Here is a 6,000-nt window from a genome sequence, read left to right on the forward strand (position 1 = left end):
GTCCGTTCTTAACCTAAAACTGTTCTTAACCTGAAGCACCACTTTAGCTAATGGGGCCTCCTGCTGCCGCCGCACCGCTGGAACACAATTTCTGTTCTCATCCTGAAGCAAAGTTCTTAACCTGAGGTAATATTTCTGGGTTAGCGGAGTCTGTAACCTGAAGTGTATGTAACCTGAAGCGTATGTAACCTGAGGTACCACTGTAAAGTTTAAACTTATCCCTAGCATTTATAGCCCCTCTTTTGACCTACAGACAACTCACCTACTACCACCTTTTAAAAAGCCAGCAATCTATTTTTTCCCCTCCGGTGAGCAGTGGCTGGTGCAATTGATGTGCTCTTGTGCAGAATGGGGTGTTGTTATTGGCAAGAGAGGCATGGAGGGAGGGAGCTGTTTGGAAGCCCCACGGAATCCAATAGGACATACTTCTGAGCAAACATGGTTTAAAAGGCAGTCTTAGTTCTGAATCAACAGAATTAGGAGAAGATAGCAGGCAGTGGCAGTGGATGGGAAGTGGGGTGCTCCTTTGTGATACCCCACCTGATATTTGGAATGTATGACTACCCCAATAAACATTTTCACTGTATAATTCCTCCTGGAATTCACCCACACATTGTAAAATAAGTGAAGCTGGCTTGAGGAGAAAACTGCGTCAAAGAGCAGTATTTTATATGCTGGTCTACAACCGTAATAAAGATTTGTTGTTGTCATTGCAGTCATTTAGGAAAATAAACTATGAGATGCTTAGAGATTGAGGGTAATATCTAGTGTGCAAAGTGTACATGCATTTAGCATTCCATGAATGAGCCTCATGCTCATGATCTGCCCTCTTCCTCTGGTGTGACTATAAGGAAATTCAGGAGTTTTGCTACTATTTTCAGCTAGTTATGGTTTGTCATAGGCAAACCCAGATATTGTGGTTAGTTTTAACTATAGTTTAAATAAATAATCCAACGTCAATGGCTTCCCTAAACCATTGTTAAGATTAACCATAGTTATGAACCTTGCACATAACAAACCACATCTACAGTTAGTTGAAAATGGGAGGAAAAACTTACGATTTTTCCTTATGCCCGCCCTGGAAGAGGGGAGAACACACAAGCCTAAGGCTCATGCACATAATGCTAAGCTAAAATATGTGTGACTCAGGCAGTTGTTTTCTGACTCTTTGCCTCAGTTTCACTTCTTTAAAATCTTACATAGTCCTGAATGGCTGGATAACACCATCTTTAGTTTAAATTCTCTTCTTACAAAGAACAATACAGGAGTCACATGCCCTGTCCTATTCAACTGACATTCTAGCCTCAGGAAACAGTGGTTTATTCCGCTGTAGGTTCAGAGCACACAAAAGTGTGTGTATGGGGGGGAATATGCTATTTCCCACATGAGAGGGTAGAGTTGTGATGAGTCAGCTCCACTTCAGGTCGCATGGGTGACATTCATTTATGGACATGTGGTAAGCATAAAATGAACACTGCTCAGCTTGCTAAGCCTTTTCCACAGGTTATGCAGTCAATTGTTTATTTGCTCACAGGGTTTTTAAACCACAAGCCGTCTGCTTCTGCTTGCAAGAAGCTGGCTAATTAGGGCTCTTCTGCATGGTTAGCTTTTTATCCGTTAAAACTGTGGCTGCTTTTATTTGTACTGCACAGTTCATACACCTGATATTGGGTACTGCTAGGCTTATTCAGGAGTCTTTGCTGAGGTACATTGTAAAAAGCATTTTTGGCAATCCCAAGTACACTATGCTTTTCCATGTGAGCTACAGAAGCAGCTCTTTTGTGCTAATTCTCAACATTATTATTATTTTTTAGAAAAGAGAAGTGTCATTTTTCCATCCCAGTACAAGGAGATACTCATTTGAGAGCTGAAGCACAAGTGGCTACACATCTTTGACTGGCAAGCAACTGCCAGGAGTTCTGATCCTTATAGTTGCGTGGCATCACGAGGAAACAATGGTGTCCTCTAGTTCCTCAAGAACTATTTTAGTTAGAAGAGGAAAATGAGGAAGTATAATTAAAGTATATTTTCCTAACATTGGGAAAGCTCCTCAAAGTCGCATTCCTGTTTTAAATTTTGTTCTCTTACAAATTTTGTTCTCTTAAGCTGGACTCTATGGAATGGGGAGGAGCATGGACATGGTACCAGGAGACAAATGCAAAGTTTGTGGGCCAGGTCATTCCCAGTTCACTAATAAAAAGGCAGTCATGCAGTATGAGGCCAAACTAAAAGGTAAAGGTAAAGGTACACCTGACTATTAGGTCCAGTCGCAAACGACTCTGGGGTTGCGGCGCTCATCTCGCTCCATAGGCCGAGGGAGCCAGCGTTTGTCCGCAGACAGCTTCCGGGTCATGTGGCCAGCATGACTAAGCCACTTCTAGTGAACCAGAGCAGTGCACGGAAATGCCGTTTACCTTCCCGCTGGAGCGGTACCTATTTATCTACTTGCACTTGACATGCTTTCAAACTGCTAGGTAGGCAGGAGCTGGAACCGAACAATGGGAGCTAACCCTGTTGCAACGATTCGAACCGCTGACCTTCTGATCGGCAAGCCCTAGGCTCTGTGATTTAGACCACAGCGCCACCCACCAAACTACAGATGGTCAAATTCTATTCTGGTTTTATTTCTGGATCTTCTCTATTAGTTTTTATCCTATCCAGAATCCTAGATATTTTAGTCTGGTTATAATTTAAATGTTTCATCCTTTGCTGGATTTTTGCTACAAATCCACATTACATCTTGGGTAATAAAGACATATCCTTGTATACTCTAGTCTTTGCTTCAGGATCCAGGATCCCTTACCATATAAAAGGGAATTCCATCTTTCTCACAGTTAAATGAAAGCTTTTCTCTTTAGGCAGTGACATGTTTTACAGAAACTACAGGCAATACAGTTTTTCAAAAACTTGCCCCACAACTTGTAGTCTCTTGAGACTAATCCAATCAAGATTGGCTAGATAGGTTAGACAGACAGCAATTCTATGCAGTTACCTAAGTGTAAGTCTCATCAAACTTAATGGGATTTACTACTGAGTAGGTATGTAAATGATTGCAGCCTTCACTAAGCACAAAATATTTCCCCCTTACCACAAACCCTGTATGCTGAATCATCACATCTGGGTTTTTCCTGCTAGTATCCCCCCCGGACGAGTGGCAACATCAACTCATGTTTTTTTAAACAGTTCTCTGGTTTCTAATGGACTTTACTGCACTATCGCTCTTGTTACAGCTGACTGTACAAGGACAGTTTAAAGTTGAACTTGCACAGGGACTTGCCACATGCCCTGTTGAGGCATTGCCATGCCTTTCCCAACTTCCTTATGCTAAAAAGCATGCCTTAAATAAAAGAAACACAGAGCAGCACTACTTTCTAGGGAGAAATGTTTTTCTCTGAACAGTGCCACAGGCAATGTGTTAGAACATAAAGGGACTTTTCATGGCGTCTCAATTTGTAATGTATTTTAAAAGCCCCAGATACACCAGTGATCTGTGCCAGTGAGACTTGAGCTTGCCGTTGTAAATATGAGCTTGTATATAACTCAGGTAGTGCAGAATCCATTAGGGTCGCCTCTAGACCGCCAATATTTTGCAGGGATGATTTAATAGCATACTGGATATTTTGATTTACACAATTAAAGTGGAGCAAAGTGCTCCAGCACAACAAATTCACTTAAAAAACCAAAACCAAAACTGAACTTTGCGGTTCAGAAAGTGCCTGGGAAATGCACTCAAAAAGTGTGGGATAAACAGCTGCTTAACAGGAAGATGCATAGCCACTGTGCAGGCAAGTTAGGATGAATGCTCAATAAACATATTGTCTGGAGTGGACCTATGAAGCCCTGATCTCTAGACCCACCATTCTAATGTGGCTTCTTATCTCTGGGGTCATTTTACAAGAGGAGAAGGGTTTTGTTTTGTTTTCGGTCTGAACATTGGAGGAGGAAAGAGATTACCCTCCTAGAACATTAAAATACATGAAAACCTCAACACTGGGCCTACAGATACTTAGGTGAATGTGCTATGGCCAGCTTGCTTCTTCAAAAAATGCTTTTGACTTGTTTAGGGGTGTTTGTCAAAGGCAGAAAACATTAAACATTTCTGCAAAACTTTGAAAAACTGATCACCGTCCACTTTGAATTCTAATAACTACACAGACAACTGTAGAGGGTGTTTTAGAATAATAAAGAAAGAAGAGGAAATTGGGTGTGGGGTCAATATATGCTCAGTGTCTGGGCAAATAATTAGATCTGGAAGCAAGAAGTGAAAGTCTGACAAATTGCCTGCCAGGCTTCTTTTGCTGGAGCAGCATAAAGTTATCACAAAGCTTCCTGTTTCCAGCTAGTGACAATCTTACAATTGCCGAAGGCTAAAGTCAACAAAGCTCCACCATCGTAATTGGCACCAAGACAGAAGTTGCTGTGTTGGCGCCTAGATTGTGGGCTCGTCCACACTTCTGCCTGCCCCATGCTTTCTAGGCATGGGTCCGAGCGGTTCTGCATTTGCTCTGCAGCTTTCCCCTGGAAAACACGCTCTTCACCACTGCACAGGAACAAATGGCAATCTGCAGAAAACCTGATTCCTATTTGTTCCAAATCAGAGGTAAAGAGCAGGTTTTACTAGGGGAAAGTGGCAGGGCAAAAAGAAGGGGTGGGGGACAAGCCCTTAGTGTTTAACAAAATATTGCCAGTAAGGAAGGATGTAATGCAGGGGATCACGACAATCAGTGAGTTGCTAGAAAGTGGGAATTGGATCTGGGAGCCTTTGTAATGTTCTCCATTTAAATTAGGGTTTCCCAAACTTGGGTCTCCAACTGTTGTTAGACTACAACTCCCATCATCCATAGCTAGCATAACCAATGGTCAGGGATGATGGGAACTGTAGTCCAAAAACAGCTGGTGACCCAAGTTTGGGAAACCCTGGTTTAAATTGATAAGCACATTAGAGGAGTTTAATAAGCTATTTATTATTAAATATACAATAGGTCCTCTCTCTCTTTTAGTTACTTTCTCCCTCTGCTGCTATCCGTGCCTCCAGCTTGGGCCTAATCTTCTAAACTTCATATGGGAGAAGTGCCCTTAGAGTATACTCACATTTATCCTTCTAGCCTTGGGTTAATTGAGAAGACTTTGATAAATCACCATCTCTCATCTTTGGTTTCACCAGGGTTAGAATTAGCAACTCATGTATGCACTAGTCTGTGTGATAAGCCACTAGGGCTTCAGGATGGACAGTAAAGGGTCCCTAACCACCTGATTTGTAAGGGCAATTAACTCCCCCAGATAAGGCTGGAACTACTTCTGGACAACAAATATCTACTGTGCTCCTGGACCTCAGATTCTTGGTTCCCATATATGGCACAGTGGCTGCTGATGCAGTGGTGCAGTCAAGACAGGATTTGGAACAGAAGCCCAGGGCCTCACTCAGCAGAATGAGCCAGAGTAGGGCCCCCCAATGCAGCAAGGTTGGCTTACCAGATTTTGAGACTGGCCATCAGTAACTTTCAGTAATCCTGGAAGGGGTAAGATGCAAAAGGTGAAAAATCAGAGATTTCTGATCTGCTCCTGAAAGACAGAACCATCAGGAGGGAATTTCAATTTGGGTATCTAAGGGATGCTTGGACAGATGGATCTCTACGAAACTGGGTTTTTGAAGATACATGGCATTTTATTCTCAGGTCCTTCTCTGCACATACTTGCCACTGCAAAAGCATGTGAGATAGCTCTTTCCTTCGTGTCTCTTGACCATTAGCCAGTACCAAGACAACAATGTTCCAAATATTTATGTCTTATCTTCTTGTAGACAGAACATAGCAACAAATGATGAGGAATATCTTCCAAAACTGCCTCACCATGATCCTAACATCCTCCATGCAGAATTGTAGAGGTCTTCTGCTGGAAACAAAATGTCAGGGCTTTATCCCTTTTTGTTTGTCTATGGAAGTATTTTCTTCTTTACATATACACAAACATTAAATAAACACATTCCACAAATGTTCACTG

Source organism: Podarcis cretensis (genome assembly GCF_951804945.1).
Source record: "Podarcis cretensis genome assembly, chromosome: 5".
Lineage (NCBI taxonomy): Eukaryota > Metazoa > Chordata > Lepidosauria > Squamata > Lacertidae > Podarcis > Podarcis cretensis.